Source organism: Furipterus horrens, unplaced genomic scaffold (assembly GCF_987537825.1).
Source record: "Furipterus horrens unplaced genomic scaffold, mFurHor1.1.pri manual_scaffold_5, whole genome shotgun sequence".
Lineage (NCBI taxonomy): Eukaryota > Metazoa > Chordata > Mammalia > Chiroptera > Furipteridae > Furipterus > Furipterus horrens.
Genome location: NW_028327175.1, coordinates 58799634 through 58826012, shown reverse-complemented (window position 1 = coordinate 58826012; position 26379 = coordinate 58799634).

Here is a 26379-nt window from a genome sequence, read left to right as displayed (position 1 = left end):
GTTCTAAATATTAGTTTGGTTTGACAAACCCTTTTGCCATCTTGGGAGAGATACAGTACTCCCTCTCTATATCGCAGTTCACTTATTGTGGCCTCACTATATTGAGGGATTTTAAAAAATATTATATTTAATTGTTTATCACAAATTTTTCATTATATCGCGGGATTTTGCGGTACTGTATATGTATGCTGTTAAAGTTACATAGGTTTAAGAGTGTAGAATATGTTTAAGAACATAAGTAGTGTTTATAAAAGTGTGAAAAAGGTTAATAAGGGAGGGGAAAGGTGAATAAGGGACTGGGAACCGTTTGTAAGTGTGTGGGAAGGGTTTATAAAACCTTAAAATACATATAAGTACTAAAATAAATGTAAGGTTCCTATTTCGCGGATTTTCACCTATCATGGGGGGGGGGTGTCTAGAACATAATACCTGCGATAAGTGAGGAAATACGGTATTGTTAATTTTCAATAATGTAGAAAGGTCAACAAACCCAACATCAGGAACTCAGTAAAAATATAAATTGATACCATTTAGAATCGCTGAACAATATTTAATTATGGTATTGGTAGGGTCGGTTTTTAGTGTGAAGAATTCATATAATTGAGTCTAAATAAAGTAATACATGAATTCCTAACATTTATGAATAAAATTAAAAGAGCAAATGGGTTATATTGGTTCTAAGAAGCATGTATCCAATTGAAATAAAGTCATCCTGAATAATCCCAAATTACCTAAATAGCATAATGAAATGGTGGCTGATTCTCAACTTTCAAGGTCATAAAAAGTTTTTTTAAGTCAATGATAAGGGGAAAATCATTTAATTCTAGCTATAACAAAGATTTTTGGTGGGATTTATAGATCCTGAAATTCCCATATCCTATTATTCTCTGTAAATTTATATTATCTAATTTGCAATTACTCCTGAGTCACATTCTGAAGACACGAATTGACTCTCGTTTTTTTTCTGATGATAGATCACCCCTTATATAAGCAAGTTTAGGAAACCAGCCATACTGCAAAGTATGGAACATGGCAGAAGGGGAAATATGGCCACATCAGTGGGCTTGGAAAGCATTCAGAGAAGCTTGCAAGGGCTGGGTGGTCTCCAAATCCTGATTAGGAATCCCAGTGCAGATTAATGGGGACCTGACTGAAGCCATACATTTATTTCTTTTGAAAACTGGCAGTTTTGTGTTAAGGGTCCCCAAGACCACCCTCAGGCTTGAGAATTGAAGGACTCATAGGACTCAGAAAAGCTGTTACAGTCATGGTTATGGTTTATTACAGTGAAAAGATACAGATTAAAACAGCAAGGTGAAAAAAGCTTGTGGGGCAAAGTCTAGGGGAAATCACTGGCAGCTTCTAGGTGTTCTTTCCCCATGGAGCTGCCTGGAGAGGCACTTAGTTCTCCTGAAATGATGTGTGACAAAATATGTGAAGTGTTGCCAACCAGGGAAGCTCACCCAGGCCTTGATAACTAGGGATTTTAGTGGCGATATGTCATGTAGGCACCCCAATGACTGACCTCAGCTGCTCAGACTCCGGCACCTGCACTCCCCCAAGTCAAACTGACAGAGAGTGACCCAAGGCTTCAAGAGTACATAAATATTCTTATCAGGCTGAATATTCCCAGGGTTCAGAGGTTATCTCCTAGGAGCCAGGCCAAGGGCCAGGCTTGAAGTCAGGTCTTTCTTTGGAACGTTCATGATTAGAAAAACCCACGTCTGATAAGTTAACTCTTTCCTGAACAAGTTTATAGCACATAATGATAGATGAATAGGTTATTTCCCTATAATTGTATGCAAGTATATTTCTTAAAATAATTAAGGAAGTCTCCTGTCAATGAGAGTTCTACCTGTGGGAGAAACTGTTGTTCTGAATCTTTTATTAGTGGAGAATTTAGTAAGTAATCTAGAGTTTTAGAAGGAAATCCATGTAACTCCATATTTTTTAATAAAGGAAAGAGTACATGGTGCCTTAAATCAAATATTTGTATCTTTTCCCCTCATGGGAATTTGTATTTCTTTAGAGGAGCCAGAAGAGCAAAATATAGAACCCCACTAATTTCAAATAAGAGTGTAATATTTTTACAGGAAGCACTGATTTATAAACCTAACCTCTAGAGGTGCAGACAGGTTTATCACCGAGCCATAAATGTCTAAATGCATAATGGAATGCAAGGTCTAATTTCTAAAATGTATTTGGATGATGCATTACTCATTGATAAATTCAGCTGAACTCAAAGAAAAGAGTTCAACTATTTTTTTTAAAGGTTGGTTATATAATGCATTATTAAAGCTTTTAGGTAAAAGGCAAAAACATATCTAATCTAATATGGGGAGAGATAAAGGAACATTTGACAATTTTTATTGGTTTCTTTACTTTCTTGGTTTTTAAAACTCTAACAATCCCTTTGAGTTTTGCAACAAACACTTATCTAGTGGTGACAGATGACCAGTGGTTAATATTAGAATAAGCTTATTATGAGAAATGTATATTATAGTCAGGATACCTTTTGCTAACAGCTCATGCTGGGACTAATTAGCTTTAATGTAAAAATAATAGAAGCCATGCATACCTCTTAATTTTATGCATACTTTGGAGGTTTTATTCTACCATGAAAATGATTTCTTCAGTAAAATCTCTATAATGATGGACTATCCATTATAAACTAAGAGAGGTATTAATATATACATTAATATATTATATGTGTTAAAATATATTAATATATATTATAAAAATAAAATATACTGTAACATATATAACATATAGACATATTAATATGTAATATAAATATATTAAAATAGCCAAATTACTTGTTTTTAAAAAAATAGAACTTGATTAAACACTAAAGAATATGACTTTTTTAAAATTAATTTTTTAAATTATTCTTTTATCCTCACCCAAAGACATTTTTGTTTTTCATTGCTTTTAGAGAAAGAGGAAGGGAGAGAGGAAGAGAAAGAGAGAGGAACATTGACATGAGAGAGAAATATTGATTTGTTATCTCCCATATGCACAAGGACCAGGGTTCGATCCTCAACCCAGGTATGTACCATCATCAGGAATTGAACTGGCTATGAGGTAACACTCAAACCAACTGAGCTACACGGGCCAAAGCAAGAATATGACTGTTTTTAATTAAAGCATAGCTGGAAGAGAAAATATGATATGGATTTTGACAAAGAGCAGAACAATTACATGTACTAGGTTCAGTTCTTCATGACAGGCTATGACAATGTGTATGTGATTGCTGCAACTGCCACTTTTCTTCAAATACAACTTTTATAAGAAGAGATGAAGACTTAAGCCCAAGAAGTCCCTAGCTCATAGCTTCAGATTCAAGAGAAAGATCATTAAATTTTAGTTTCAGGAAAGGAAATACAAATAGGCATTGGAATTGCCCTATGGAGCATTCCTTAAAGACTTCATTTTCAATGGGCCAATTTAGTAGCTGCCCCATGGTTCTGATTAATTCTCCTTTTAACAGTTTATTTTTTTTTTTTATCAAATTGACAATTTTAGATAGAGGAATGATAACAACTTAACTGGCAGTCTGAAATTGCTCAGTAAAATAATTCAATTTTGGAATGAATTTAATGTCCAGTAGTTTAGAGGGCTGCTGTTTGAATATGTCAGAAATTTGTTATTATTTTCAATAAATGCTTCTATTTGTTTCATTAACAATAATTGAGAAACTGAAATTGGTGAGAAGAATTTTATGAAAACTAATTGTTTATGACTGTTTCTCAAATCTGGATATTTTTTAAATCCAGGGTCAGTGCAAATTCTCTATTCTTAAGTAGTGCCTTCTTAAATGATTTTCATTGAAAGACATCTCAATTTGACTTTTAAGGAATCCAGAATTTCAAACATATAAATGGACAATAATCTTATTATTGAAAATCAAATATAACATCTTCAAATAAAGGCCTTCCCATTAGACAAGATAGCTGATAAATAAAATTCATCACTTTATTGCCAGCATTTCTCAAAGTATAACTCAATTACATAATATTTTGCTAGGACAATTTGATCACAAATGCAATACATAAATTCAAATGCTCCCAAATATGGAAGATTAGCAAACTATAGTTTTTTCAGTAAGTGGTGTTGGGAAAATTAGATATGTGCAGAAAAATGAAACTTGACCACCTTCTTACACCATACACAAGAATAAATTCAAAATGGATTAAACACTTAAATGTTAGACCCCCAAACCATAAAACTCATAGAAGCAAACACAAGCAGTAAAATATTGGACATTGTTCATAGTGATATTTTTTCTAATATACCTCTCCAGGCAAGGGGAACGAAAGAAAAAATAAACAAATGGGACTACATCAAACTAAGACATTTTTGCACAAGGAAACCATCAAAAAAAGTGAAAATACAGCCCACAGAATGGGAGAATATATTCACCAATACATCTGATAAGGGATTAAGATCCATAATTTATAAAGAACTTATAAAACTCAACATCAAAAAAAAAAATCAAATATTCCAATTTAAAAATGGGCAAAAGACTTGAATATACACTGTTCCAAAGAGGACATACAGATGGCCAATAGACATATGAAAAGATGCTCAATGTCACTAATCATCAAAGCAATGCAAATTAAAACCACAATGAGATATCATCTCACACCTGTCAGAATGGCCATCATAAATAAATCAACAAACAACCAGTGCTGGCAAGGGTGTGGAGAAAGGGGAACACTTTTGCACTGTTGTTGGGAATGCAAATAAGTGCAGCCAAGCAGTATGGACTTACCTCAAAAAATTAGAAATGGAACTGCCTTTTGATCCAGTGATTTCACTTCTGGGAATTTATTTAAAGAAACCCATAACACTAATTCAAAAGAATAAAAGCACCCCTATGTTCACTACAGCATTATTTACAAGAGCCAAGACTTGGAAGCAGCCTAAGTGTTCATCAGTAGGTAAGTGGATAAAATAACTATGGTATTTTTACACTATGGAATACTACTTAGCTATAAAAAAGAAGAAAATTTTACCCTTCACAGCAGTATGGATGGACCTGGAGAACATTATGCTAAGTGCAATAAGCCAGTCAGAGAAAGACTAACGCCATATGATTTCACTCAAATGTGAAATCTAATGAACAAACTGAACTAAAAAGCAAAATAGAGACAGACTCATAGATAGAGGGCAGGCTGACAGCTCTGGCAGGGGGCTTAAGGCATAGAAGGATCAAGCAAAAAAGAAAAAGGACTCATGGACATGGACAGCAGTGTTGTGATTGCTGGGGAGAAAGTATGGGTGGGGGTGTAAGAGAGTATAAGGAGGAGAAATGGTAATGGAAAGAATACAATTAAAAACCCAAACTTAAGAAAAAAAGAGAGAAGACACAAATAAACAAAATCAGAAATGAAAGAGGAGAAATCATGACTGATACCTCAGAAATACAAATGATAGTTAGAAATTACTTCAGACAACTGTATGACAAGAAATTTGACAATCTAGAAGAAATGGACAAATTTCTAGAAACATACAACCTTCCAAAACTAAATCAAGAAGAAGTGGAAAGTCTCAACAAACCAATAACAAAAAAGGAAATTGAAACAGTAATCCAAAATCTCCCTGCACACAAAAGCCCTGGCCTGGATGGCTTCACAGGCGAATTCTACAAAACATTCAGGGAAGAACTAACTCCTATCCTCCTCAAACTGTTCCAAAAAATCCAAGAAGAGGGGAAAATCCCAAACTCTTTCTATGAAGCTAGTATTATCCTAATCCCCAAACCAGGTCAAGACACAACAAAGAAAGAAAACTACAGGCCAATATCACTGATGAACATCGATGCTAAAATCCTCAATAAAATATTGGCAAACAGGATCCAGCAATACATCAAAAAGATCATACATCATGATCAAGTGGGCTTCATTCCAGGGATGCAAGGATGGTTTAATATTTGCAAATCAATAAATATAATACATCACCTAAACAGAATGAAAGACAAAAATCACATGATCATATCAATAGATGCAGAAAAAGCATTTGATAAAGTACAACACCCATTTATGATGAAAACACTCAGCAAAATGGGAATAAAGGGAGCATATCTTAACATAATTAAGGCTATATATGAGAAGCCTGAGGCCAACATCATACTCAATGGACAAAAACTGAAAGCATTCCCCCTGAACTCAGGAACTAGACAAGGTTGTCCACTCTCTCCACTCCTTTTCAACATAGTGTTGGAAGTCCTAGCCACAGCAATCAGACAAGAAAAAGAAATAAAAGGCATCCAAATTGGGAAAGAGGAAGTGAAACTTTCATTATATGCAGATGACATGATAGTATACCTAGAAAATCCTATAAACTCCACGAAAAGACTACTCAATATAATAAGTGAATTTGGCAAAATCGCAGGGTACAAAATAAATATACAGAAATCTAAGGCATTTCTGTACACCAACAATAAAATAGCAGAGACAGAGACAAAAAAGAAAATACCATTTACTATAGCAACAAGAAAAATAAAGTACCTAGGAGTAAACTTAACCAAAGAGATAAAAGACCTGTACTCTGAAAATTACATAACATTGAAGAAAGAAATTAAGGAAGAAACAAATAAATGGAAGCAAATACCATGTTCTTGGATGGGAAGAATCAACATCATCAAAATGGCCATACTACCCAAAGCAATTTACAAATTCAATGCAATCCCTATTAAAATGCCAATGACATATTTCACAGACCTAGAACAAATACTCCATAAATTCATATGGAACCAAAAAAGACCCCGAATAGCAAAAGCAATCTTGAGACAGAAGAACACAGCAGGAGGAATCACAACACCAGATATCAAACAATACTACAAAGCCACTGTAATCAAAACAGTATGGTACTGGCATAAGAACAGACATATAGATCAGTGGAACAGAATAGAGAGTCCAGAAATAAACCCAGGCCTCTATGGTCAACTAATCTTTGATAAAGGAGGAAGGAACATAAAATGGAGTGAGAAGAGCCTCTTTAACAAATGGTGCTGGGAGAACTGGATAGGGACCTGCAAAAAAATGAAACTAGACCACCAACTTACACCACACACGAGAATAAACTCAAGATGGATCAAAGACTTAAATGTAAGCCGTGACACCATAAAAGTCCTAGAGGAAAACATAGGCAAGAAAAGATCAGATATCTCACGTAACAATCTCTTCACGGATACATCTCCTAAAGCAAGAGAAATAAAGGAAAAAGTAAATAAATGGGATTACATCAAACTGAAGAGTTTCTGCTCAGCAAAAGAAAACATCAGCAAGATGAAAAGGAAACCAACCATATGGGAAAACATATTTGCCAATGACATCACAGACAGGGGACTGATTTCCAAAATATATAAAGAGCTGATACGACTCAACATCAAGAAAACAAACAACCCAATTAAAAAATGGGCAAGGGACCTGAACAAACACTTCTCCGAAGAGGACATACAGAAGGTCCATAGACACATGAAAAAATGCTCAACATCATTAGCCATCAGGGAGATGCAAATAAAAACCACAATGAGATACCATTTTACACCAGTCAGAATGGCCATCATCAACAAATCAACAAGCAACAAGTGCTGGCGAGGATGTGGAGAAACGGGAACCCTACTGCACTGTTGGTGGGAATGCAGACTAGTGCAGCCACTATGGAGAACAATATGGAATTACCTCAAAAGATTAAAAATGGAACTGCCTTTTGAACCAATGACTCCACTACTAGGATTATACCCGAAGAATCTTGAAACCCCAATTCAAAAGTACTTATGCACCCCTATGTTCATTGCAGCACTGTTTACAATAGCTAAGTGCTGGAAACAACCTAAGTGCCCATCTGTAGATGAGTGGATCAAAAAACTGTGGTACATCTACACAATGGAATACTATGTAGCAGAAAGAAAGAAGGAACTCCTGCCATTTGCAACAACATGGATGGAACTAGAGAGAATTATGCTTAGTGAAATAAGCCAGGCAAAGAAAGAAAAATACCATATGATATCACCTAATACAGGAAACTAAAGAACAACACAAACAAAGGAACTAAATAGAACAAAGAGCAGAATAGCAGTCAATAGGGGGGAGGGGAGAGGGAAAGAAGGGGGATAAGTAAGGGAAGGGTTTAATTAAAGAGCCTGTATGAAAGACTCATGGACATGGACAACGGGGAGGGATATGATTGTGGGAGAGGGGGTGGGTTGGGTGGGGGAGAGAAATTGGGGGAAAAGGGGACAACTGTAATTGAAAAACCAAAATAAAAAAATTAAAAAAAAAAAACAAAAAAAAAAACCCCAAACTTAATAATAAAAAAAAAAGAAAGAACTCATACAACTGAACACCAAATGATCCAATATAAAAATGGGCAGAGAACCTGATATGACACTTTGCCCGAGAAGACATACTAATGAACAACAAATATATAAAAAGATACTCAACCTCACTAGACATTAGGGAAATGAAAACCAACTGCAATTAGATACCACCTCATACTTCTTGGAATAGCTATTATCAGCAAGACAAGTAATAACAAGTATTAGGTTGTGGAGAAAAAGAAACCCTCATTCACTGCTGGTGGGAATGTAAACTGGTAGAGCCACTATGGAAAAGAGTTACTCAAAAAATTAAAAATAGTGTTGCTATATGACCCAGTATCCCCTCGTTTGGGTATTGACCTGAGATATTTGAAAATATTTTTTTGCCAAGATATAAGAACCTTATGTTCACAGCAGTATTATTCATTGTGGCTAAGACATGGAAGCAACCAAAGTGTCCTTTGCTAAAAGACTGGATGGATGGAGAAGATGTGGTACCTATATGCAAAGGAATAGTACTCAGCCATAAGAAAAGATGAAATGCTGTCAATTGTGTCAATGTGGATGGAGCTTGAGAATATCATGCTAAGTGAAATAAGTCAATCAGAAAAAGCTAAGAAACATATGATTTTACTTATATGTGGAATATAAAATTGAAACTCACAGATGGCATTGTATGGTGGTTACCAGAGGCAGGGAGCAGGTAGTAGAAGGTAAAGGTGGAGATTATTTGACTTTGGGTAGTGGGCACACAATGAGATACACAGATCATGTATCATAGAAATGTACACTCAAAACCTATATAATCTTATTAACCAATGTCACCCCAATAAACACAAAAATATCTATTTTTGATATTGATATTCTAACATTATAGAAATATTAAAAACTGAGGAATATTGGAAGAAACGTAATGATTGCTTATTGAAGTTCTGTCTTCCTGATGCCCCAACACAACTGTTCTCAGGATCTCTGCACTGATCTATATTCATGTCCATGTGACATTTGTGATGCAGAACCATAAGATATTGACTCATTCCCAAATAAAATGCATTATGTTCCTGCTGGTGAGTCATTTCCAGAGTAGCATTAATGGGGTTTGAGATCAGGGTCCAGAAGCACATTATAGCATAAGAAAGGGGGCTTTAGGTAAATGGTTGGTTTGTTTTGCTGTTTTTTTCAACTCTAAAAGCCTGGTGGCTCCAATAAGATGTTATAGATGGAAGTGAAAAAGTAGATTGTTCTACTTTGGATGGTGTTGAGAGAGGAGGAGTGAATTAACCAAACTAATCAAACCATAGATTTGGTACAGTAAACAAGCCATAGGCAGTACTCCCACATCTTTCCTGTGGTTGCAAACTGCCACTTCATCTAAACTGCATGTGCTATAGTGGGTAGGAGTCTCTGGAATAAAATTGCTGGATTTAACTCTTGGCTTGACCATTACCTAGCTATAGCTTTAGGGCAAGTTACCTAACGTTTTTATCTGTAACACTGGAAAATCCTAGTACTTATCTCAGAATTATGTGGATTAGTAATTCTGAGGTATGTGCTAGTAGGTACTTGATGCAGGTTTTTGTAGTAGTGCCTGGATTATAGTAGGTGCTTAATAAAATCAAGAATTATTTCTGAATGGAGACATGTGATTTTTAATTTAACTCAATGGACTTGATAATTCTAAAGTATTTTAAGAATTGGAATCATTGCCCCCACTGATATTTTGCAGAGTGCCATAGTAGAGGCATCTTAATTATGCTTGCATACCTAAGTACTTTGTAATTTACAACATAATATAGCAGTTGGTTCATGGAATATTAATCATAAAAGTGTATTGTATTAATGCACAAGACAGAGTACACGTAGAAGTCAGGACTGTGGGAAACTAGTTGGTATTGCTTTCAGCATAGGTCACTTTAGTAATCTATGTGATATCTAAGATTAATAGACAAATGAATATATTTAGTTGAAAATGTTAAAGGATAATACAAATTCAAAGTCACAGATTAATATAAGTTAAACGTAAAGGTTAAATAAAAGATGTCAGAACCCATACTGCAATCAGTGACAGCCTTTTAGCATCCCACTCATGTCCACCAGCATAAAATTTGACAAATAAGAATGTGCTTGCTATGAAAAGTCACATGTAAGGTAAATGCCCTAGCTCCTTCTTCCAAGAAATTTCTGTTTTTAAAGTATTCTTAAGCAGAAATTCTAGAGCCATTACATCATATTTTGTGATGTAAGAAGACACATAATAACCCTTTCACCCTTTGCTGTCTGGTGTGCTTACAGATTTCTATAGCCCCTAGTGCATGGAGGGTGGATCTTAGATTCAGACCATTGGACTTTACAATGTGAGTGTCTGGGGAAGTATCCATGAACCTAATAAAGTGTTTCCTTTCCTAGTTGGATTAGGAACCGAAATAAATTGTGATGGACATCACTATGATTTATCAGTATCTCTTTCTCCTTTCCCTCTTCAGGACAGGCTATACTTCTTAGTTATCTTGCAGATAGAAGAGACTAGATTCTAACTGTAAGCAATGTAATGTGAGCAAAACTCATATGTGACACTCATAGTCTGAGGCAGTAAAACGTTCTTCTACTGGATTGTACAGACTCTTTCTTTGGCCTGAGGGATTGTGGAGGCAATTGCTGGCATCCTGAGGGATTGAGATGGTAAACCATATGATAAAATCAGCCTAGATTTCCAGGTTTCTGATTGGAGGATAGCTGCATCAAGCATTGCCTGGGTTTGTAGCAGGTTTAGCATAACAGAAAAATAAACTCAATGTATTAAGCCTGAGATTCTTAGATTGATTGTTGCCATAGCATAGCCTATCATATCCTAACTAATACAGAAGGTTAAATAGTACTTATTTTGGAAAAGAAGTGACTTTTGCATAAATATATATCTGATTTTGGAAAATTAATTACTCAAATTCAGTTCTGGATTAGCTGAGTTACCTGTAGCCAGACCAGCGGCTTTATTTATTATTTATTCATTGTCCATGTTTGCTCAGGTAACATGATGTGCTATAGTATACTTTCAAGTATAAAAGAAGATTGAAAACTAACCACTGAGCATTTATGAGAATAAATTCAACTTTGGAAATATTCAGAATAGAATACACCTGCAAGAGAATGTAACTGAATTCCATTAAGCAATCACCTGACAATATTTGAATTTTGAGAGGATGATTTTAAATATCTTGTTAACTTAACTATGCTCATAATGCAAAGCTCTGAAATTCTGTTGAAATAATATTAAAATAAATATGAAATAACTCAAACTAGCATCAGAGACACATTGAAACATAAATGAAAAACAGCCCACAACTCTCTGTAGCCTGTTTATATCTCCCTCAGAGATTTAGATAAAGAAGAACAAACATAACCTTTTTCAGTTGTTTCTTACAAGAGAAGAAGAAATGAAATGTTAGATTATGGTTGTTTTAATGAGCTATGATTCAAAATGATGAAGTTATAATGGTTTGGGTAAAAAATATTTTGTTAATGAGTTTTTATTTTTGTCAAAACCTAAAGATATACAACTCTCCAAGAATAAACTTTAATGGCAAAGCAATATTTGCTTTCTGAAAATTAAAACCCCTAATATTTATGTTTTATTTTCAACAAATATATTTATTAATTATTATTAACCATTACCACAGAAAAGAGATGTGTTCAAAGAATAAAAACAAAACTGCATATAGACATAGAATATGTCACTAGCTTTCACAGTGAACTTTGGCTGTAAGATACTTTTCTTTGCCTAATTTTAGTGGTCTCTACAAACTTTTTTTTAATAATTTATATATCCTATTCTAATTACAGGTTCAAGCAGAGTGGTCAAAAAAAGTTCAGAAAACAGTAAAAACACCATGTCCATTTAAAGTAGGACATTATAAACTGATATTTGTTTTAGATATCGACTATAACTTCCTTGCTGTTATAATGTACATCCCCCAAATAAACACTCTATCTAAAGGAAAATTAAATATCTGGTGGGTAGATTATTGTAGTTAAATATCTGGTGGGATCACTGAATGCAACTTCTAGCGTGCCTCAAGACAGAACAAAACAATGTGAAAATCAACGTTCAATCTTATTATTACAAATTAGAAAAGATTAAATCCGGCTGATTTAATTTATCTGCATATTAGAATTCTAAGTAGTTGTTAATGAGAAACAAAAAGGAAATATATAATTGGGAAGGGTTGATGAAAAAAGATGCCAGTTAGATGATCAGGAAGTTTGGTAAGGCTGCCTTTGAGGGGAGCTGATTTGTTTAGGTGTCACTCTCTGCAATCCCAGACAAAAGTCCATTCTTCTCAGTGGAGAAACTAGTTTTGGATTTTGAACTTCTACACATATTCAATTAAATTTAACCTCTAAATTTCACTGGCTAATGGCAATCTTTTAATTGGTGTAAAACCCAAAATTATATATTTTATCCATCTTTGTAGTGTGAAGTATAATTTCAGAAACTATTAAGAAGAAAGGAAAGTTAATGTTTCAAAACCTCTCCTTAGCCTAGTTTCATTTCCCTTAGTAATTCAGTCTCACAAGTTTAGGCATGCTATTGGACCCTTTGTTATTATAAATGTTTACATATTAAAACGGTTTATTTAAAAACCTAATATATTGACAAGAAACTGTCAAATATAAAAAGAAATTATATTTGTTAATTTCTGTAGGCACATATATCATTATTCATATGTAAAAAATTTAGAAAATAGACCATCTCTCTTTAAGGTTTCCATAAGGGATAATGCCAATAATAATAAGTAATAATAATAGCAGCTTGTAGTTGTTGATTGCTGACCTTATGGTTGCACCCTGTCCTAAGCACTAGGTACATATTATTGAATTTCATCATCACAAAAATATTACTAAGTAGGTACTGTTTTAATCTTTATGTTACTAGTGTCCTCACTAGATCATGACACTGAAGAAAGAAGTAGCTTACCCAATGTCAACAGTAAATGTCAAATCAGAATGTCCTAAAATAGAGGGAAAGATTAATTTGGGGGTTATGAGAAAATTAAGTTAATATGATAGCTACTTTAATGAACTAAAAATGAGTTAACAAATGATGTTTCCAGTACATGCTTTTAAACTCTTTACTGTATATGTGAATCCATAGGTATTATGTAGTATGTATATATTTCTAAATTTTCAAAACAATAACCATTTATTTATTCATTTAACAAATATTTATTGAGTCATTACTATCACCTAATATGAAGTTCTAAGATAGTAAATTTTCTGCCCTAATTGAGTTTATATTCTAGAATTTTCATATCATACATATTATTCAGCAACTTCTCTTAAAATTGTGTTTTGAAGATTAATCCATATACACATAAATTAAGGTTCTTTTGTGTTTTTAATTAATATACCATTGTATAAATATACCATAACTGATTGATTTCACTTTTCATAAACATTGAGATGTTTATCAATTGTGTATTAGTGCAAAGGATACACCTGTGAATATCTCCTTGTGTATATATGAGAACTTTTGTCTGATGTATATATTTAAGTATTAAAGTAATTTATTTGTGTGGCTATAAGAAGCTACCTCTAAACCTCAGTGGCTCAACACAAAAGAAATTTGTTTCATGCTTAAATAAAATCTGACACAGGGGAATATCCAGGGCAATATTTTTCCTGTTTGGCTTAACATTCCCTAGGTTGCATTCATCTTTTATTGCCTACACATTTGTATATTCTTTCAAGATTATCTTGACATGCAGGTAAGAGCTCGAGGGTCTTACACTGGCAACTATATATCCAGCACCTGTGACATCATTTCCATTTCCCAACCATGGACCAGAGCAAAATAAGCTAGACAAAAAAGTCAACCATGCAACTTCACTTATATGTGGGATGTAAAACAAAACAATGAACAAGCAAACAAGACATACAAAATAAAAAACTCATAGATAACAGTATGGTGGTTACCAGAGGGAAAAGGGGTTGGGGAAGTAGAAGAAAATAAAGGAGTTTAAATATATGGTGACAGAAGAAGACTTGTCTTTGACAGAATATGTAGCTGATGTATAATAGAACTGTACACTTGAAACTTATATAATCTTATTAACCAATGTCACTCAATATATTTAATAAAATTAGAAACAAATAAATAAAATTACTAAAATTATGGCTAGAGTAGGCATACTTACAGAGAAAGCAGTTCACTGTATTTGTTATCTGAAAAAATAGATATAAAAGATTTGAAATTTTGATCGTTTATGCAGCTGATTTTTTTTAATGTCCTTTTGATTTACATGTGTTCTTTAGAAGAAAAATTTAACTATTTCAATTTCAATATTATAGGTTAATTCAGCTAATTGGGCTTCTTCCTGAGTAAATATATTCTTTAGTCTTAATCACTTGGTCATTAAGTTTGAAACCAAGTTGTATCTGCTTCTTATTTTCTCCAGAGAATTTTTGTTTTAGTAATAGATTTCTGGTGAAACATGCACTCATACTGGTTCATTTTGAGTTTTTTTTTTTCCTTGTTTTTCAGTAAACAATATACTCTGAATTTTGGCTAAAAAGGTTTATTTTGTTGTTTTCCTGATTTTTTCTTCCTAGGGTTTCAATGTGTTGTTCACATACCACCCTAAAATTTATTTGGCTTCACATCTCAGAATTTTAAATAGTTGAAGTCACTGTGTTTTGCAATTCTTCTCTCTTTTTTTCTTATCTGTGAACATTCCCAAAGTTTAATCCTTTGCCATTTCTCTTTTTGTTTTGTATGGTTTCCCTGGGTCCACTAAGAATCATGGTTTTGACTTTTCCTTCCAGGCTGATGGCCCTCTTTTTTACAGAACTTCTATTCATAATTAGGTTAGGTTCTCCAAGGCTGGTTTAAGTCTGTGAAGGCTGTGTGCAAAGTGACACAAATTAGTGACTACTAACACCCTCTCATGCTTCTAGGCAGAGTTGATCATGTTTCTCCCTCTCCTCTGGCTCATAGCTTTGTTTGAGTCATAAGGGAAGCTTTTCATTTACCCCAGCTTTAGAGGTCTGTATCGCAACTGCTTTTGGGATAATTCCTTGGCGGATTGTCTCCTCAAACTAAACATATTAAAATTTCAGGTAATTTTCTTTCCATATAAGCTATGTTTTTCTCCTTAAAAACACAAAAACAAAAAATGATACCATTAAAGTCACTGGAACTGAGTCTCTGAAGGGCCTATATCATCACATTAATTTTCTCTCATGCATTCATTTTCATCAAATCCTGTTTATTCTTCCTCTAAACCTTCTCGGAGGCCTGTGCAGTTCTTGCCATCACCACTATGAATAAACTAGTTTCTGAACTAACCATCCATGTGCTTTGAAGCTGACAGCTGAATGCCTGGCTCTCAGTCTCCCGGAGCTCCTGTGCCTTCTCCACACTGCACACCACTCCCTTCGGCCTCCGATGGGGCCGGTTTACATGCCAGCCCTTGGCTCAATCGCCTGTATTGATCAACAGTTTCTTACTATGTAATATTCACCTTCCTCAAGATGTTGTCAAATTGCACAATAATCTGGTTTCATACTAATAGCTAAAATTTTATTTACTATCTTTTCAAGGTGAATCCTGCATTTCTTCAAATTAAGACATTTCCTCACAGAGGCAGCCTGCACATTCTCAACTCCAAGCTTTAACTCCTTCTGGTACTGGCCCTGGATTGCCTTTTCCTCTTTCTTCATATAAATCTCGGTGATATTTTAAGATCCAAGTGATGTCTCCCTGTCTCATGAAATCCTTTGACATCTTTACTTTTCAATGACCCTTCTCTATTTAAAATATTTTTATTAGAAACATAATATAAACTCAAAATAGAAGATTTCAAAAGCCTATAAAAGCTTCAAAAAGTTGAAAAAATAATACACCCCAATCTTATCTAATGCAGTCATGGTTATTTTCACTTTCATCATTATTTTCAGGATTCTCCTTTGGAGCTTCAAGAATGTCTTAGCACCTAGTTTCCGTCTTAACCTTTAATTTCATATAGAACCTTAACCCCCTGGATGGCCATAATCCCGAACAACTATCACAGTTTGGCATATTACCTCCAGTCTTTCTAAAATGCGTTTCATGTGTTTAATGTTTTTATCATAATGTTAGGGAAAACTTCAAACTAAACTTTTAATAGCCCCATATTCTAACGTATAAATTTGCCCCACATTCCTCTATAATTATATATAATTTTAAGTATTCACTATTTCTTATTATAAATGCTACTGAAAGAACATTTTTAGATATAAATTGCCATCCAATTTCAGGTGATTTATTTAGGTTAATCTAGAAATGAAATTATTGGATTAAAAGTATGGAAATTTTATAGCTAAAAATTCACATTGTCAAATTGCTTTCACGGGAGGTCTTATTAATTCAAAATCCCAAATCAAGAATTCCTGCATTTATTGTGACAAAATAGTGACTTAAATTTTTTTTCTAATGAGATATTAAATAGTTACAAGTGGTATAACTTTCTTTCTAATATCCAAGATCCTCTGTAAAATGTAGAGTACAATAATGTCTATAAGGGTTTAGTGTACATAATTTTTTTACACACTGCCCAATGCAAAATGCATAGCCAACAAGTGGTAGTTATTAGGATTACAATTGGCTATATATTACACAAATTACATTTTATTTCAATTATATTCTTTTACTTTGCACTTCATACATCTGCTAGCAAAAGAGCATTTCCCAAAATGCTTTCTTTAACTTGATGCTAAGAAATTTTACATATTAAAACGAATATAGGTGCCTGAAGCAGGAAAATGGAAATTTCTTTAAATTATTCCAGGTTTCATCACTATATTTCCCAGGCCATGTTTCTTCTTTCTCTTGAAGTCTCCAAACCTCTAACACTGTCAATCGGTTATTCACTATCTTGCAGTAACTCCACACAGAAAAGTACCCAAATCTTTAAGATGCTTTCCATTAAGCTTCCGTGGAAGACGACAGGGAGTCACATCTAGGTTTTGTGGAACCTAAATCTCACACACTTTTACAATATTTTTAAAGGAAACTAATAAGAATTATGAATTAAGAAATTGCCAATGTCCCTGCCAGTTCCTTGCAAGTGGGTGGGAGGAGCCCCAAAGTCATATTAGCTTCATGGAAAATCAACTACTGCCCCTTTGCATGCCCCACCACACTTTGCAACATACCTTAAGTGCAATAGGTGCTCAGTACACATTTGTGGACTTGAATGAGAATTGAAACTTGAATAAGAATTAGATAATTGTCACAGGTGCTTCTATAATATATATAAATCAAAGGGTTAGCCACATTCATAATCATTCTCTCATAGCGGTGATTTAGAAGTATAAATCTGCTGACAGCAGGCTAAATATAAAGGACAAAATGCATGCTTGGTTTTTCTAATGATACCCATTAGAGCCCCCTTGATTAAGAGACTACAAAGAGAATACACCCAGCTCCCATAAAACTTCATTGCTGCCAGCCTCCCAATGAAGATATTCACTCACAGAGTTCTCTTTTTATGTCCTTACTCTCTAAAATTATTCTAATAAAAACAGAGAAGTTGGCTATTTGTTTCATTGATAGAATTAAAGCTGATCACAGATTTTAATCATGACTGAGGACATCTCAATGGTTAAAGAAAAGAGGCTTGGTCTCTTTAATAAGGGACTGCTTTTCAAGCTCTTTTTACCGATTTTAGACAACTGTGATTAAGAGTCTATGAGATCATTCCTAACTACTTAAAACCCTGTCACTAGACATTAAAAATAAAAATGTCCTCTTGTATTATGAAATCCAGGCAGGTGAAGTCCTTTTTTATGTTTTGATTACCAGAGGACAACAACAAAAAAAGGGAGGTAAACAGTACTTACTGGTATATGGTAAACTTGACTGTTGTAAAGATCAAACAAACGAGTTTAAATTTCTGCATCAGGCTGCTGCTGCTTTATAACCATCAAAGCTTCTTACTTGGGAAACTAAGATTTCAGCAAGCTTACCCTGCTACTATCATCATGGCTTTAATTATTGCCCTTTCATAAAGTTCATTTCTTATTTATTTCTTAAGAGAAGGCAGGCACTTTAGGTGAGTGTATGTATCCATGTCTTTCACAGCTATGGAACCCCTTTTTTACCTGAACACCTTACTGAGGACTATTTAGAAGCTGGGCTTCATACTTCCATTACAATAAAGAACAAAATGCTCCCAGCACGATAATTCTACTTAGGAGTGAATAGATTCTCACATACCTAAATTCTGAAAGGTACATGAGATGGTCTGCACTAAACGACAGGTTGCCATGGTTACATTCTTCTGTGGCTCAGATGTGGATAGGGGCCAATTATCAAGTTTTGTTTGGTTGATTTTAAGGAGTTTGTTACCTGGATACTCAACAAATAAGAAAACTGAAGATAAAAGACTTATTTTCTTCTTCCTTAGAAAGGAAACAGTTATTGTGGAAAAGAAAATATCCTCCAATTCCCAACAACATAGTAAATTATTTAATTCAGATAGTTTCTACACTGTTGACTTTATTTAGAGACTACCGCAAGGCCTGTGAACCAAGATAGTTTAATGCTGTGAATTGGATTTTTTTGTTGTTGTTGTTAACTTTGTTGATTCTCTAATACCAGCTTTAAATAATTCTCCTCCTCCTTCCTAAATTTCTCTGCTGCTTTACAAATTTGTATGTGTGTGCATTTGAATAGTTACTTCTTTTTTTAGTTTTGCTGCTTGGCCTTCCCCCTCCCTCCCATGGTGGAAGTGGGGTTGTTAATTAATGATATTCCAGAGGCAATTTCTGGAGTGACTATTGGAAAACCCTTCTTAATTAACAAAATGACAAATTCCCCACTGCAGCACTGCTGCAGTGAAGTTCATCTCTGTCATTCAAAACCCATGATTTTAAAACATTCTCCGACATTTTTGGGAGGATGTTGGGCACTTAAATTCTGGATCTTTTATCAAAGGCTCCACAGTAAGCCAGAGAAGGAGAAATAAAAAGTGAAAAGGAGAAAGAAGAACTTGACAAAATTAAAATGCTATTCTGTCATTGTAATAGTTCAATACAGGCATTGTCAGGAGAGCATTTTAATTTTGTCAAGTGTGTCTGCTACTCAGTTATTCCATCTCTGCTTGTTATCCAAGTTTCAGATTAAATGTAAAGATAGGAATGTATTGCCATAATAAATTTATAAGTGGATATTTAAAGAGCAAAGATTTGAATGACACAAATGAACCTCCGTGTAGCACTAAAGTGGATAGGATTTGCAGAAAGATGCCACAGAAGTCAGAAATGACTGCTGGAATTGCCTTAATTAAAAAAAGAAAAAAAAACTTGAGCTGCGTGAGCCACCATAGAAGGTATCTAATATGAAATTAGGCTTACTTTATATTATTTATACCACTTTAAAATAATCCAATAAAAGCTTTAGAAAATCTTATTTAACTGAATTATTCAAATGTAGTGCAGATACTTAGACAATGGAAAGCTAAACTGTTAAAGTTGAGGACAGAAAGTAAGATTCCAGACAAAGTTAAGTAGCATGTTTTTTTAAAGTATGGATTTATTTATAAGCTATCTATAAAACACAGTTTATTTTTTGAAATTATATTTTGTTACATGAGGAGCAACCCCAAGGTAACAAACTGTAGAGATAACACTTTCTAAGGATGCCTAGTGTACTCCCTTCTGTAGGTTCAGTATTTGTTTAGATGTCACATTAAAACCACATAACCTGAGACAGTCTTCTGGGGTTTGCATAACATTGCTATTCATGATAAGAGAGAAAGTGATGCAAAGCAGCACCCAGCTACTGTTACATGATGTATGGTTAGGACTTAGCACAGGGCTGGGCAGAAGCAATAGGTAGTTAGAATAAGGACACTGGAATACATTGACATGATCCTGAGCAGACCTGACTTGTGTAATGACAATAAAATAGCAGATCACCCCGAAGGCAATCTGAAAAAGAAGAATAAGGTGGTCATACTAGCAGATATGAAAGGAGATGAGCAAGCTTCTCTGAAATGTCTGAACCGCTATTGAAAATCATGTCCTTCAATTGTGACCAATACTTCTTTTTTCTTCTCATGCCTGCTGCCTTCTGGCTAATGTAAGGATTCAGTTCTGCTTATCTGCTTTAACACAGAAGAACTCCAGTCAGGATAAAGTTATAAGGATTGGTAGGAAGAGGGAAAGAAAAATGCATTCAAAAATAGCAATGGAATTTCAGAATGATAGCATGGGAAGGACCTCATTTAGTCTGGTTTTCTGATTTTATCCTGATATTACTTTCAAAATAATATTTGACTTGAGATTAAGTGGAGAAAGAGAAAATGAAAAATTCCTTATTTGGCCTTAGATCCAGTGTTTGTTTTCAATTCAGTATAGACAGTAAATCTTAGGAGCAGTTTAGTCAGTTAGTTTAATGCTTAACAAATAACTTACAGGACTAATAAAGCTCATGCTTTTAGTAGGCCCATTCAGTAAGTTGGGGTTAGGAGAGAATACAGTATTTCCTCATTTATCATGGGTATTATGTTCTAGACACCCCCGCGATAGGTGAAAATCTGCAAAGTAGGAATCTTACATTTATTTTAGTATTTTTATATATTTTAAGGCTTTATAAACCCTTCTCACACAACTTATAAACCATTCCCAGTCCCTTATTAACCTTTCCCACTCCCTTATTAGCCTTTTTCACACTTTTATAAACACTACTTATGTTCTTAAACATATTCTACACTCTTAAACCTATGTAACTTTAACAACGTACATATACAGTACCGCAAACTCCCCCAGTATAGTGAAAAATCCATGATAAATAATTAAATATAAAATTTTTAAAAATCCTGTGATACAGTGAGGCTGCGATAAGTAAATTGCGATATAGAGAGGGACTGCTCTATTAGGCACTTTAGTAAGTGACCAACGACAAAAGACTTTGCCTAATAAGTAGTATCTGGTAGTTGCTCTATCATACTTTCAAACAAACTAAACTTTATTATAGAGTCAGGCTAGTATTAAGCATCATTACTTTTTAAACTAGATATTATTGGTTTTCTATTTTACTATACTTTAAGCATGTCATTTATTTAAGTTATTGGCTATGTTTTGCTATACAAACAATGTTATAAGTGTCTCTTATACACACTTTGTAAATATATGTAGTGATGTCAGTAAGATAAATTAAAGAAGTTGCATCCAGTATTTTTTAATTTCAAGAAAGAACATACCTATCAAGTTCATGAGTATTCTGGTACACATAAAGGTATATTTCATTGGAGTTCATATTAAATATTATATCTATCTATGTCTGTATCTGTGATATTATATTGCACTGGAGCTTATATAACAATCCTATGACTGATTCAGTAAGGGAATTAACGTGAGTCTGCCTTGGAGAGATGTATTTGCTTACAGGCCCTGGAAAGGTTAAGCATTTGAGCCTGCGTGTGTAAAGAGCAGGACCTTGATTAAGGAAAATTCTCACAGATAAAGTATGTGGCCATGAGGCTTCCTGTGAGAACTTTCCCAGCTGACATTCTTACATCACAATATATTTAACAATGTGTACTATACCTTTTATCATCTATTTAAGTAGGTTACAGAAAAAAATTGTAAAACCACCTAATTTTCCTCACCTTAGTTTATCTCCCAGTCCTCTGATTCTAGCACAGCTTTCTGACTTTTTAATTCCAGAGCTAAAATAACTGGTTGCCTAACTCCATCGTTTATTGTCATTGTTCCCTGGCTTTATGTCTAATTCACACAGTCTTTGAAATCTGCCTGGTGCAGAGGGACTGTGGTCAAACTTACAGCCTGACACTTTTCTGAAGACTACAGTTCTGCCTAGTAACAACAGAGGCAATCATTTTCTTTCTTTCTTTTTAAGATTTTATTTATTTATATTTAGAGAGAGGGGAAGGAAGAGAGAAAGAGAGGGAGAGAAATATCAATGCACAAGAGACACATCGATTGGTTGCCTCTCGCACGCCCCCAACTGGGGACCTGGCCTGAAACCCAGGCATGTGCCTTGACTGGGAATTGAACTGATGACCTTTTGGCCCACAGACTGGCACTCAATCCACTGAACCACACCAACCAGGGTGGCAACCATTTTCATACAATGTGCTTCCATTTACTTGCTACTATTGATTAGTTCAAATTTAAATATCTTACCCAAGCTAAGCAATTAAGGTGTTTAAATGTGAATATGAACTTATACATATATGCACATTCTATATAAGATTTCTAAATAATTTTATTTATAAATAACTTAGGAGCAGAGAGAATTGATTTAGACAAATACTTTGACAAGAATAAACGTATGAGTAAAAAGAGATGTGGTAATAAGAGATTAGGAAAGAGAGGAGAAAAGAACTTACCAAATTATATATGATCCTATAGTTCTTGGTTTCAGCATGTTCCTTTCTGAAGCTCAGCTGCATCTCTGGTCTTGAGTTCCTTTATCCTTATACAAAATTCCACCTTCTTTTCATAAAGCTAGCTAAAAAGAGTTTCTGTTAGGATTATACAAAGAATCACATGTTCCATTCTATCCTCTTCCTATTACATCGTATTGAATAAAAAGCTATGACCCTGAGTCAGAATTTTCTTCCAAAGTCTTTCAACCCACATGCCAAATTCAAGGTAGTTTATCAAATGTGAAATTACTTCTACTATTTGTGAAGTTAGAAGTTGTTTATTCCATGAAATGAAAGCATGATTACTTTCACTGAAAATTAATTCCCTTGTAAAATATTCTGATGTTTCATACTCATGAATTTTTTAAAAGTAAAAACTACACAATTGTTAAATAACTTAGAACATTACATATTTATCTTTGCATGTGCACACACACACACTTACTTGTTCTCCGAGGCTAGAATTTCAAAGAACTTTGTGTGAATTTTAGTGTTAATAGCAAAAACAGAAATTTTTTTCCACTTAAGGTGTTGCACTCTTACCTTTTAAATTTTCCCAGCAGAGTTTTACATAATAAAAATGATTCTTTTTTAGAAGAAAATCTCTTCTTTCATTTTTGTCTGTACTAGAATGTCTATTTAGTTCCCATGTAAGCTCCAGGTTAAATTATCTGTGTGCACATGTTAGTATATGTGTGTGAGGAAAAACACACTATGGGTAAAACTCCTAGACATGCTGGTCGATACTATGTTTCTGACAATGAGTTCAAATGAGTATGACAAATAGACCCTTTCACTCTATGGAGTGAGCCCAGGGGCTAAGGATATTGGAATTGAAGCAGGATAAGGGAAGGTTCTCCAGAAAACCTGTTTTATTTGAATAATTTTAATGTGTTTTCTGGACTTTTCACTTGGTGAAATTTATATATGGTTTTCTTCATTAAAGCTCAGGAATAAAAACATAAATAGAACAAAAGCAGAGGCAAGCAGATGTTTGGTGTAGATCCTGAAACAGACTCAAGCCAAGCCATGGACACTGCTTGGATCCAGGACCTCTCACCTGAGGATGGCATCCCAGCCCTGAAACTCACTGTCATTGTCTGCACTCTTTAAAACCCTCAGGGGTCCCACAGCCATAGAATCCTGTTCTGATTTCCTACCAGAACACCTAAAATCTTCCCAGAAAATTTCTGTTATTTCTTTCATTTTTTGGGGGGATGGGTAACAGAGCTAAATTTAGACATTAAGCTCTAGCCACTTTCGAAGAGCAATTCATGTTATCAAGTAAAAACACTGTGTATGTTGATACTGATGAGCATGCCACTTAGGATCTTGTTTTTACATTACTTATATTCATTAAAATTCATATGCATTAAGTTTGTAAAAAATTTCAAGCAGGAAAACATTCCAAGACTAAAGTACTTGTTCTCCATACCTTCATTTTATATATGAGAGAACAGATAGTGCTACCTGGAACATTTTTAGTCCAAAAAGATGATGGCTTTAGGAATTTCTTTTGTTTAAGTCACATTTTATGGAAATATAAATCTCTCTCTGTGTTTTTAGAGATGGCAGGTTATGTAATCCAAATACCCTTTCCAAAATGGAGATATATATTAACTTTCCTAATTAATGTCAATGAACTTTGGCTTTCCTACTTATAGTATTAGGGAATCTATCAAGTGAGAAGGCAGTCTATTCTATACATGGCTAACTTTAACAGAATTTTCTCCTTAGAGTGCAGTGTTCTTATTTTCTTCATAGTCAGGTATGTATTATTTTCATTTGACTATTATCATAAACAGTTACAACACCAGGAATGAATAGGTTCAACCCAGGAGCTTAAAATGATGGCGGCACTGTAATTTCAAGCAGAGAAATGAAGAAAAATAAGTGGCTTTCTTTTGGTTAAAATTCTTGTAGGTTTACACTTTGAACATCAATACATCTGAACAGAGAGCAGTGATAGACCAAAATTGATTAGATAAAATTGAAAAGACCTTGCCTTTCTCAAAGATAAGCATCCCAAGAAGCAATGTGGCAAATAGTGCTGAAACCATTAGATTATGGAGCCCACTGCCTTTCCAGACAGGTGGAAACAAACAAAGGAAGTACTAATGGTGCTCCCATGCAAGGGAAGGACAGGTATCAATCTGACTGGGAAAATTTGAGGTTGTTACAGATTTCGTGGACTGATTCTCACCTATCACATGAAAAGCAAGCAAGAAAAATGAACAAAACTCCTTTAAGATTCATCCAAATTTAATGCTTTCTTATGCCTTTTAATATTGTCCTTTTTTTTTTCCTCTACAGAGATTCTCACTCTCTTTTGTGTCTAACTGTATCCCACACAAATGTCTAGCATAGTACCTACAACAGAATTGCATCTCCTGGCCAACAGGTTTAGCTACGTCAACCAGATCATTAAAGCTCTGATGGCAGATACATGTTTTATTCAAATCTAGATAGATGGCAGCCTAGTTTCTAACACTGAAGAGATAATTTATATTTATTGGATGAGGGAAGGAGAGAAGAGAGAACATTCCGTTAATTTTTTTTTTATGCTGCACCATTTTTTATTTAGCCTGCAAAGATTGGCGCAGTAAAGGTTTTATATAAATTGTAAGTTCTAGAAGATTGAGAGTTTAATCTTATTAAACATCAGGACTTTAACTTCTTTTTAAAAATTTTTATTTTTGAATTACAGCTTACTTTGAATATTATTTTGAATTAGTTTCCAGTGTACAACATAGTGGTTAGACAATCATATAGCTTACAAAGTGTTACTGATATTTCCAGTACAGTCATATCTCAATACTTGTTGGCTTCAGAACTCATCAAACCCTGCACTTGTCATATATTGATGAGAAAAAAATGTTTCAGTACTTGGTACTTGCTCACCACTCAGTGCCCCTCTTTCATAATGAAACAGTGGTTGACATTCCAGTCTCACAGTAGCTCTCAAACAGTTCATTACCAGTAGGTTTCAGCACTCATCATGGGTTCTGGAACAAATTAACGATGAGTACCGAGGTACCACTGTACTCACTTGGAATCAAACATAGTTATAATAATATTTTAGACTCTATTTCCTATGCTGTCCTTTATATCCCCATGACTATTTTGTAACTACCAATCTGTGTTTCTCAATCCTTTTACCTTTTTCACTCAGTCTCTAAGCCCTCTTTACCTCTGGCAACCATCAGTCTGTTTTCTGTATCTATGGGTCTGTTGTTGTTTTCTTGTTTGTTTATATTGTTTTTTAGATTCCATCTAAAAGTGAAAACATGTGATATTTGTCTTTCTCTGACTGATTGATTTCACTTAGCATAATACCCTCTAGGTCTCTCCATACTGTCACAAATGGTAAGATTTCATTCTTTTATATGGCTGAGTGATACTCTATCATGTGTATGTACCACAGCTTTTTTATCCACTCTTCTACTCACCGGTTCTTGGGTTATTTCCATGTCTTGGCTATTGTAAATAACCCTGTAGTGAACATAAGGGTGCATAAGTTCTTTTGAATTGGGGTTTCAAGATTCTTCAGGTATAATCCTAGCAGTGGAATCGTTGGTTCAAAAGGCAATTCCATTTTTAGTTTTTTGAGGAAATTCCAAA